The sequence below is a fragment of the Dermacentor silvarum genome, chromosome 2 (assembly GCF_013339745.2).
Source record: "Dermacentor silvarum isolate Dsil-2018 chromosome 2, BIME_Dsil_1.4, whole genome shotgun sequence".
In the NCBI taxonomy this organism is placed as follows: Eukaryota; Metazoa; Arthropoda; class Arachnida; order Ixodida; family Ixodidae; genus Dermacentor; species Dermacentor silvarum.
The window spans coordinates 80,076,267-80,088,463 of record NC_051155.1 but is presented as its reverse complement, the minus strand read 5'-3'; positions in this window follow the sequence as shown (position 1 = coordinate 80,088,463).

The following is a 12,197-nucleotide window of genomic DNA, read 5'->3' as shown; positions in this document are numbered from 1 at the left end:
TGAGTGAAAAAGTTTTGGCAGGTTTTACATATGACGGTAGTTCGGAGAGTCAGGTTGGCTGGCTGTAGCTACAGAATTACCAGTAACACTAAAAAAACAGTTTTAGAGACATCTCAGCATTCAGTCTAGATAAGTGAGTATATCAATGTTCAAAAATTATTGCCGTCGTATTACGAAGGGCGGCGCTATCGACTTCACCACAGGTTGAAGAATAAATTACGCCTATATTGTATCCCATACCTGCTTACGATATCATAATGTAGTGTCCCTGCAAGAATGGAATGCATACTTCAACTGTGACTGCATGGCGTTGCGATTTTATTTTTGTGACACAAAACCCTAAGCATGTTATGAAAATAAGGAATATTCCGCTGTGTTAAATAACTTGCAAAGAGCAACCGAGAGCGTTCAACAGATATTACTTCGACGTGAAGAAAACCAGACGATTTTTTGCAAGCTGGGGAATTCTAGTCTTCAAGATGTGGCAACACACATTTAGTAGCGGAAGAGTAAACAGTGCAGGAAAAAGATCGGAATAAAATAGAGCCTATTACACTTGTACGAAACGCACCCGCTAAAAACAAGCAGTGAAATGCACCTATTAGCAACAAATAAATGAGAATAATTATTCCAATTTACTTGAATCTGTAAAATACCACCGGATACACAACCGAAGGCTTGCCTTGATTATGAATTCCTTAAGCATTTCCTTGGCACGTCAACTCTAGTGCATAGCTGGCATCGTTGTACAGTGACCTCTAGCAAAACGCAATAGAGTCAGCTGAGTGGCCATTTGTATACGCATCTTGAAATTCAATTCATCCTTCACTAGCGCTGCAATGGCAAACACGCTCTCGATAAAGACCAGCCTGTGCTGGTGTATATATATATATATATATATATATATATATATATCAGTGAAGCAAATAATCACAGGAGCCGGCACAGAAGTAGTTCACAAAATGGAAGCACATAGGAAAAACATAACAGGACTTTATTGACGTTTCGGCCGGGGTCCGGCCTTCATCATCAGCTTGATGAAATCCAGACCCCGGCAGAAACGTCAGTAAAGTCCTGTTATGTTTTAGCTACGTGCTTCCATTTTTTGAAGTATATATATATATATATATATATATATAAACCGATGAAACAACAGCATACCACGGAAACTGCAACAACACAATTTTATTGGTATTGTTTATGTTTGTTCATTTAATTCGTAGGTGGACGTTGGCTACATGCAAAGCGATAGCTTGGGGCTGAAGTATTCACGATTACGTGATTTGCTTGTTACCGCGCACGTTCCCACAGTCCGATTTCTATCCCGGGATGTTGTTTGCAGCAACAGATATAGAAGACACATTTCGACAGTACTTTTGCGGGTCAAGAAATTCCAAGAAAATACATATGCATCTGTAAGGCCAAAGTAAGGAAAGAAGTGCACTTATAAAGCTTAGTACTTATTCTCAATACACAGACGGGAAATACACAAAATAAAAAGTTTACGAATTGTGACTTCCTATGTCCGACACCTCGAAGCTTTATAGCACAGAACAAGCACTCCAGGACCAGCACCACCATGTTTGACTTTTGCGCAACATGGTTGCTGCGATACTTTGTCTAATTCGCAAGAACTGGGTGCACGCCCAAAAATTTATAATTCTTGGGACCTTCTGTCATATTTAAACATTGTCGTCGAGTAATTATCAGAATTGCAAATACGTCTTTGCATATCAATGCTACCGCATATTCCCTAAAGGAAGACTACGGCGTTGAGTACAAGCCTATCAGCAGTCGCGGACAAAAGATGTAATATTTCGGCTTTTATTGTGATAGCAATTATATGGACACTTCAACCGGATTTGTGCCGTCGATGTGGCCGTCGTCGTCGCCGTCACCGTGAGGTTCCGTATAGATTCCAAGGGCGATAAAACCGTCGCCACGCGCCGTATGCGCGAGTGAAAGCGCGCGGGGGACGCGCGCTATCACGGAGCGAACGCACGGCGGACAGCAAACGCGGCCGTCGCGCGAAAGGCCGGGGGGGTATGGAAGGGAGGGAGGGAGGCAGGGCGACGCTGTGCTGCTTCACCAAATGCTTATCTTGCAACCGGGCGCAAGGGAAACTGGCCAATCATTCTCCCACGCGAATGCAAGAAAGCGGGAAGGCAGCGCGGGAGGGAAGAGGGGGGCAGCTTCTCCTCCGCACAACTCCTCTGCACTTTGCCTGGCGCTGGCGGTCGCCCGCACCGTCTCTTATCTCCACACGGCTCTGACCTTTGTATGCGCTGTGCATTCGCCGCTCAGTTTCCATTGAAGCGATTGACTGCGCAAACAATTCGCCCGCTACGGTGGCTGCGCTTGCTGCCAGCGTTTTGAAGGTCGTTGTCTGCAGTCATTCAGTGTGATCTATACTTGTTTGCTTGTGCGCGCTGACACCATGCTTGTTAATTCAGTTAGTCCAAATGTGTCAAAGTTTATGCAGCCGATAAAACTACTATCCCTACTCCAAATATCTCTGCTAATTTGCTATCGTAACTGATGCTTCGCCTTTCGGGCGAAACTGCGATATTTTTTGGCTTAAATCATGTTAAAACCTTAATATATGTGAAGAAATTCTAGTCAGCTATACAACAATGTGTTTTCGTGAGAAATATTGATATTTTCACAGTTCTTATGTCGCAGTGTTTCTTAACTAGAATTATACCGAAAAATCATGACTCGTTAGTACTTGAACCTGTTGAGCAACGGCGCAAATATAAAATCACAGGATACGACAGCATACCTACAAAAAATGATTAGTGCTTTGTATGGAAATCGTTTGCTTCGATGACAGCTTTAAAGACGCGTGGTATGGATTCCAGCAAGTTGTCCATGACCACAATAATATTTATCTATATGTATATGCCACGCCTTGCTATACGACATTCGGTATATGCCGGTTATATTATCACACCATACTATCACTAAAGTACATCATACCTTGTATTACAGAATTACAAAGCCTTGTAAAGCCTACTCTTTTCTCCTTAATCCATGTTCATCCACCTTATTCTACACTAATCGGCCTTAATCTACCTTAAGCGGAGCTATTTCACGCGGATCAACCTTAATGCATATTAATCCACCTGAATCCACCCTAATCGACATTAATCCACCTTAAGTAACCCTAATTCACCTTAATCCATCCTATTCCTCCGCAATTCGCCTTAATCCATCTTAATCCAAGTCATTCGACCTTAATCCACCCTAATCTAGCATACTCGTGTCACCAACCAATCATTAATTAACTTTGTTATTCATTAATCATTTCTTATTCAGGGCTGGACATTCTGGACAATGCCCTCCTGTGCCACCACTGACCCGGTGCGCTCCGTTTTTCTGTACCTCACAACGCGACCTTGAAACAGAGATATCTAAGGCTTTCACTTTATTAGCAGAAACCTGAAAATTATGGAATTTTTTGGCGCGGCTTTGCCCTACCTCCGGGATCTGCCCAAGCAAGAGGCCGTGTTTCTAGTAGAAAGCTCCCCTTGAAGCATAGCGTTCGCCGCCAGTGTTACCCGGTAAGCATCGTGGATACATAAGCTGCACTTGCCAGGAAGCGTGAGAAGCAGTCAAGGATCTTTGAATGCTATCGCATTCTACTGTTAAAGGTTAAACTTAAGCGTCCTCAAACATTTTTATCCATAGACTGTGTGTGCTGGGGTCGCGACTAGACTGTCTGTACCAGGAGAAAGACAAGCTTGCTAAGCGAGTGGGAAGAAAGAAAAGGAACTCAAGACCAAGCAGAACGAAATGAAGGAGGTAGAGGTTTATGGACATAGAAATGATACTGAGGGCCGCCATTCCGCAAAGCAATGGTGAACGCTTCGATGTGAGCACTACGAACAGCGCTGGCTTCGAAGTGAGAACATCTAAGGAAGCTGAAACCACCACACCGGAATGCAGTGGCGGACACGTCATACATGGTCACGACGGGTATACCACTCACGAGCCGCCAGCGGAAGGAGACGACAAAGCGAAGTGCAAGGATAAGACAGGAGAGAAGGGCATTGCGGCCTCAGGTGCAGCTTTCAGCATCAAGGAGTAGGAAAAGCGTTGAGTCGTCTTTGTTGGGGATTCCAACATGCGTAAAGTAGAACCGGCGGTAATAGAGAGAGTAGGTGCAGGTGAAAGAGTCCAGATTAGCGCGCTTCCAGGGAAACCGATCAGGGAAGTGATAGCGAAAGGCGAGCAACACGTGTGGTACACAATAGAGCACTGGAAGGGCTCGGGCTTACCCGAAAGCCCGGGCCAGGCCGGGTAGAGCAGTTCTTTCACGGGCTCGTGCCGGGCTCGGACACGGCGTGTGCTTTTTGACCCGGGCCCGGGCCGGGCTCGGGTTTTTTGACGCGGACCCGGGCTGGGCTCGGGCTTTCTGGTCGTGCGCATGTAACGTGCAGCGAGTTATTCTCGGGCGTCTCAACTCTGAAAATCAAGTATTTCTCGGTCTCGGGCTGGGTTCGGGCCGGTTTCGAGCCGGGCTCGGGCCGCGCTCGGGCCTAAGGTAAAGGGGTGGCGGGCCGGGCCGGGCGGGTAACGTAGATTATTTCAGGGCCCGGGCCGGACCCGGGTCTCGCAATAGAAGTTTTGATCGGGCTCGGGCGGGCCGCCCAATGTAAAAACGGGCCCGGGCCGGGCCCGGGCCGCAAAAATCGCCCGTCCAGTGCTCTAGTACACAATACAGGAGAAGCAGCTAGTGGTGATAATTGGCGGAGCGATTGACGTACTGCAAGAACGGGGGGCATGGATCACGATGCAAATAGGCAAAGGGGTTACCGACTTGCGGAATGTTTCAAATGAAGTTCAAATCTCGGTGTTCACGGTGCCATAGCTTGGCAGGTAGGGGTACGCTATTGAAAGCGCAGTGCTTGCAGTAAACAGAGAAATTTGGACGCTAGCTAAGGCAATGAACTTCAGGGTCATTGACATTAACCTAGAAGTGCACTGAGCATGCCGCGAAAGCGGTTTTGTGTGGGAGGGGATACATTTCAGCGATAGTCTAGCAACACCGGTTTGACGTCGATTCGCCGCACTGGCAGTAGCTTTCTTGGGCGTGCCTCAGGCAATCCGGAAGGAAGATTAAGTGTTGGATGTAGCGACACGCCAGCAAGGAGCAGAATTAGACCACGAAGAGCAAAGAAAAGAAGCACAAAGAATACGTATAGACACGGTAACATTGGTAACATGAACATGCAGGCTGGTCGCAAGCACGAAACGTGGCTGGAAATTCGAACGCCGCTGAGTGAGAAAGCTATTAGCGTGTACGTCTTCAGCGAAGCGCACCTACCAGATTTAGAGCAGCCGCTTGTATAGGAGAGGTGCAATGGCATGACTGGGTGAAGGAGAGGTGGAGGAGTAGGCATGCTAATTAGAGCGAGTTTCAAGTTGCAAAGGGTAAACAAGGCATGTAAGGAGCACTTATGGGTTAGCGACACATGGGAAGGCAAAAAGACGTGCCTTCGAGTAGGGGACCTGTGGAAAACCAGCAATAGCAGAGATAAAAATGCCGTAGTTTGGCCCGAAAGGGGAAGCATCGATTGCGATAGCGAATTAGTAAACATGTATACGAAGTAAGGCTAGTAGCTTTATCGGCCGTATGAAGTTAACATTCGCTAACTAAGTAAATTAACAAGCATGGTGTCAGGTGCACACAGGTAAACATCAACACATCGTGCTTGATGACCACGGAACGTCGCTTTCAAAACGCTGGAGTGAGGAAGCGCGACAGGAGCAGCGAGCGAATTGACATTCATGTTGTCTCTCGCCTCAACGCGAACAAAACATCGAAAGCACAGCGCATGCGAAGCTACCGGCACTCGCCTCGTGCACTTTGTCCGCGTCGCAGATCGCTTTGAGGATGAATCCCGCGCGGGCGCGCACTTCGACCACATCGCATATCGCTTTGAACATAAGGTGCCCGCGCGGTCGCGCAGTAAGCAGCGGGCACCGGGGCAGAACGCCCCCCACCCTGCCTTACCCTCACCCCTCATTGCGCGGCGCAACTAAGAGCTTAAACAGCTACGCTGTTAAGAGTGTTGCATTGCAAAGCCGAAACCACGCAAGTGCGGGGGAACAAGGAAATAAAGCAAGCTATAGGGGAGCGCAAACATTCATCAAGGTATCAACGAGAAGCCAAAAAGTTAGGATTGCACTAAAAAGAGGTGCTCCTTAGATGGAACAAATACAGAGAAAAGAATAGTGTGGCTAGTGAGCTTGTGGAAGAGAAAATTAAGTGCACAAGTGAACATTGGGTACATCACATTTGGAAAAGAAACAAAGGAGCACCAGAAAGATTCTAGAACCATATAAGAGCGCTCGTAGCTGCAGCTAAAATTCAAAAATGGCTATAAGAGATGAGAACGGTGACATCTTCGAAAGAAACGATGCTCGACGGTACATCAGATATGATATGAAGGATGACGTCGGCATGAAAGAAAGCGTACTTAAGACTCCAACCGATCCAGCAGGAACAGAGACGCCTGAGAGATCAAAATTTGGCATAGAAAACGTTTTCTGGAAAAAAGTAGAAGAGACTGTCCCTGATAACATGGCAGCAGGATCCGATGTAATTCCAATACAGCTAATCAAAAACCTCAGTCCTAAGAGCACGGCACTGCTGACTAATGCCATGGAGCAAGTCATGGGAACGAAGAAAATTCCGGTTGGATGGCGTGAAGACAAGATGAATCTACAAATCTACAAAGGCAGATTTGATAAGGATAAGATGAGCTTGTACAGGCCAGTTACAGTAACGACGTATATATAAATATATATATATATATATATATATATATATATTGGCAATGCAAACCTTACAATTAGAACTTAGAAAACTTAGAAAGCAATAAAATTAGAAGAATGACCGCAATGTGTTTGATTTTTTGTGTGTGTGTTCTGTTTATTAAGTTGCGTTTTTTCATTATGGTTCATTGATTGTTGCTGTGCTGCCACATTTTATTCTTGTTGCCTATTCCTTCTCTAGATTGTCATAGAATTTTTGTCACCCACCTATGTAATACCCTCGTTGTGAGGGCCTTTAGGGGTTTCTTGAATAATAATAAGAAGAAATAATACTGGGGGGACTACAGAATTGTTTCAGACCAGGCAGATGCTTAGATGATATATTTGTGCTAGCTCAGTGCACGTAGATTTCATTAGCACGGAATAGACCATTCTGCATACAATTTCTAGATATAATGTAGCCTACAACGTAGACAGGGACTTGTTATGGGATATTCTTAGGCACGAAGGCATAGTTGACGATTTCATGAAGCTGCTGATATATATATATATATATATATATATATATTCAAAAAAAGAAAAAAAAGATGAACGTTTATGGCATATTTACGGACTCACGTTTCGACCGGTCCTCCGGTGGAATCGTCAGTCCGTAAATATGCCATAAACGTTCGTATTTTTTCCTTTTTTTGAATATACCTTCGGGTCTGGCGCGAAAATCTTCATCTTGTATGCATACATATATATATATATATATATATATATATATATATATATTGTAAGGAAGATGACGAACGTCGACGCAGAATCAGCAGCATCGGCAGCATCAAGCGCGCAGCAGAAGCTCGAGCGAGAGGACTGGGCTCGGTACATCTTACGACCCGCTGTCGCTACGAACCCCAATAAATCCCCTTTATAAGTGGTGGAGGTGCGGGGTAATGTTCCACTCTACCATCCTGGTACTTCGTTCGCGGACGCTACCCTCTGCCATGCCGGACGCCGACCAGCAGACTCTTCCATCGCCACCCGTCCCTTGCGCTGGCACCGTTCGCCAGCGGGAACCTCCCATCTTCAGCGGAACCGACGACAACAACGTTGAAGAGTGGCTGTCATCTTATGAACGGGTGAGCGTCCACAACAAATGGAATGACTCGGACAAGCTGGCTTACGTATCCTTCTATCTTGCGGGCGTCGCCAGTCTCTGGTTCAGGAATCATGAGAGGGATATCCGAACGTGGTCTTCGTTCAAGACGTCGATTACCGAAGTATTTGACCGACCCGCCGTCAGGATACTCCGAGCCGAGCAGCGTTTGCGTACACGCGCACAGGACACGGGTGAGACGTTCACCAGCTATATAGAAGACGTCCTCGATTTGTGCAGGCGCGTGAACGCTGCCATGACGGAAGCGGAAAGGATTAAGCACGTCATGAAGGGGATCGATGATGACGCGTTCCAGATGCTTCTGGTCAAGGACCCGCGCACTGTTGGTTACGTTATCAGCTTGTGCCAGAGCTATGATGAATTGCGAAAGCAGCGAGCTCTGACAAGGCGACATCCCACACCTAATGCGGCGTCACTCTGCAGCCTGACCACCGGCCCCGAACAAGCCTCCCTGATAGCCCAAATCAAAGATTTCGTCCGCGAAGAAGTCGCACGCCAGCTGTCTCTGGTGTCCATCACTCCGGAGTCTGCCAGCACTTTGCCGTCTCCTCTCCGTAATGTGATCCATGAAGAGGTCACGAAAGCGCTGCCAGCGGTTCACCAGCCGGATGCCGTGGCTACACCGTTAACTTATGCTGCGGTTGCTGCAATGGCCCCTCGCAGTGCGCCCGTACCACGTTTCCAGCAGCCTGTGCACCGCCCTCCTCCTCCCGCTCCCTGGGCCAGCACTGCCGTCGCTAACCCGTGGCGTACGCCGGACAATTGGCCTATATGCTTTGCATGCAGGTATCCCGGTCACGTCGCAAGGTTCTGCCGCCACCGATCGCAGGCGTTCGATGACGATCGACGAGCGTCCTATGTGCCGCCCGATCCAAGTGCGCCTTACGGACCCTTCGATCCATCACCACCTCGCTCCCAGACTGATCGCCGTCCTCGCTTCGAACGCTTCCGGTCACCCTCCCCACGTCGCCGATCGCTTTCCCCTATGCGTCAGCGACCCGTCTCTAACGAAGAGGGAAACTAGACGACGCAGTTCCTGAGGCAAGAACTGCGCAAGTGTCGACATGCCGAAGTCCTCCTCCTTTACCTGCCAATGTCATTGATGTGTTTGTCGAAGATGTCGCTACAGTCGCCCTCGTCGATACCGGTGCCGCTATTTCAGTTATGGATGCCAGGTTTTGCCGCTTGCTTGGTAAAGTGACGACGTCTCTGTCTGGATTGTCGCTTCGAACGGCAAGTGCTCAACCCATTCGCCCTACCGCTGCTTGTACAGCCCGTGTAACCATACAGGACGTTTTATACACGATTGAGTTCATAGTTCTTTCATCGTGCTCCCACGCCGTTATTCTAGGATGGGATTTTCTCTCACGCCACAATGCCATCATAAATTGCACTCGGGCTGAGATTGAACTTTCCCACCTTGGTGACCTGGCCTCGGTCGATGCTCAACCTGCCACTAAACTTCTCGTGCAAGAAGACACCTGTATTCCCCCGTGCTCTTCAGCATTCGTACCGGTCTCGTGTAGTGCTATATCTGACGGGACGGTTTTATTCATGCCCTCTCATCACTTTGTTACCAGAAAAGCGCTTCCTTTGCCCTTTGCAGCTCTTGACCTCGCCGCCGGTGTCAGCACGATGCCCATTTACAATCATCTTTCGTCGCCGCTATCACTGCTACGCCGCGAATGCCTTGGATACGTCGAGTCGGTTGATTCAACCCGAATTGTCTCCGTCCTCGACGAAGTGCCTTCTACTGCCGTTCATGAACTGAGTGCCCTCTCCGTAGCCGACTCAGCATGGACAGATGTGTTCAGCCCATTCATCGCCGACGATCTGACACATTCGCAGCGATCTCAACTTCTCGCACTCCTTCAGCACTTCCACCGTTCTTTCGACGTTGCGCAAACATCTCTTGGCCGTGCATCGACAGTCGAGCATCACATCGACACTGGCTCTCACTCACCGCTGCGACAAAGACCATATCGCGTGTCTGCTACGGAACGTCGCGTCATTGCAGAACAGGTCGATGACATGCTTCGTCGGGGCGTCATTCAACCTTCACAGAGCCCATGGGCCTCTTCCGTGGTACTCGTCATGAAGAAAGACGGTTCCATCCGCTTCTGTGTTGATTTTCGACGGTTGAACAAGATCACACTGAAGGACGTCTACCCATTACCACGCATCGATGATGCTATGGACTGTTTGCAGGGAGCCGAGTTCTTTTCTTCGCTGGATTTGCGGTCAGGCTACTGGCAGGTTCCGATTGCAGAGGCCGATCGCCCGAAAACTGCCTTTGTTACACCAGACGGCTTGTATGAATTCACCGTCATGCCTTTCGGACTTTGCAACGCACCTGCTACGTTCGAAAGAATGATGGATAATGTTCTGCGTGGCCTCAAATGGAAAATCTGTCTTTGCTATCTTGACGACATTGTGGTGTTCGCCCCTGATTTCGCAACGCACCTGCTCCGCCTCCAGCACGTACTCACTTGCTTGACCAACGCCGGGTTGCAACTTAACCTGAAGAAATGTCGATTTGCTGTTCGTCAGCTCACGATTTTAGGCCATGTCGTGTCAAAGGAGGGCGTTCGCCCGGATCCCGAGAAGCTACGTGCTGTTACTGCGTTCCCAAAACCTACCACTATCAAAGAGCTACGCAGTTTCATCGGCCTCTGCTCTTACTTTCGGCGATTCGTTCGAAACTTTGCGTCAAATATATCACCTCTCACGCAGCTCCTTGGTGGCTCTAGAGATCTCTCATCATGGTCTCCAGAGTGTGACGACGCCTTCACAACCTTGCGCCGTCTTCTCACGACGCCACCCATTGTTCGCCATTTGGACCCTCAAGCGCCAACCGAACTTCATACTGACGCAAGTGGTGTAGGCCTTGGTGCTGTGTTGGCACAACGTCAACCTGGCCACACAGAATACGTCGTCGCATACGCGAGTCGCACGTTAACCAAGGCGGAAGCCAATTACAGCGTAACAGAAAAGGAGTGTTTGGCCATTGTGTGGGCACTTGGCAAGTTTCGCCCATATTTATACGGCCGATCTTTTGACGTAGTGACCGACCACCACGCACTATGTTGGCTGTCGACGCTAAAAGACCCATCGGGCCCTTGCCCGCTGGGCATTGCGAATTCAAGAATATGACATCCGCGTGGTTTACCGTTCCGGGCGAAAGCACTCCGACGCTGACGCGCTATCCCGATCATCGCTTCCCCCGAAGGCCAGTGACGACTCCTCCTGCAAGTGCACATTGTCATCTCTGGACTTTGACACTATCGCCTCTGCACAGCGTGATGATCCCTGGACTGCATCTCTGTTCGACCTTCTCTCGGATACGTCGAAAGTTCCAGCGTCACGAACGCTTCAGCGCCAAGTTCCTCATTTTGCGATTCGAGACCAGCTACTGTATCGCCGCAACTATGCCCCAGAGGGTCGCACATGGTTACTCGTCATTCCGCGAACCTTGCGATCCGAGATTTGCTCCTCGTTCCACGTCGACCCTCAGTGTGGCCACGCGGGAGTCTTCAAGACCTATGAAAGACTTCGACACTGCTATTACTGGCGGGGAATGTACAATTTCGTTCGCAACTTCGTCCGCTCTTGTCATGAGTGCCAACGTCCCAAAGCGCCACCGCACAACTCCGCCGGTGAACTCCAGCCTTTACAATGCCCATCCCGACCCTTTGATCGCGTGGGCATAGATCTCTACGGGCCACTTCCGTTGACTCCTACCGGCAACAGGTGGATCATCGTTGCGGTAGACAACTTAACACGTTATGCGGAGACTGCTGCTCTACCAAATGCTACAGCGCAGGAGGTCGCCAATTTCATACGACGCCGTTTTCTCCTTCGTCATGGAGGTCCACGTGAACTTTTGAGCGACAGAGGCCGCACCTTCTTATCTGAAGTCGTCGAATAACTGCTTGCTGCATGCGCTATTGTTCATCGTAAATGCACTGCCTATCACCCACAGACTAACGGTACCACGGAACGCTTCAACCGAACTCTTGGTGACATGCTCGCCATGTATGTCTCACCTGACCACTCTAATTGGGACCTAGTTCTTCCGTTTGTCACCTACGCCTACAACACCGCGACTCAGGCCACTACCGGATTCTCACCCTTTTACCTTCTTTACGGCCGTCATCCTTCGCACACAATCGACACCATTCTGCCCTACCGGCGGGACCCATACGAATGCCTGCCGATCTCGGAAGCAGCCAGACACGCCGAAGAATTTCGC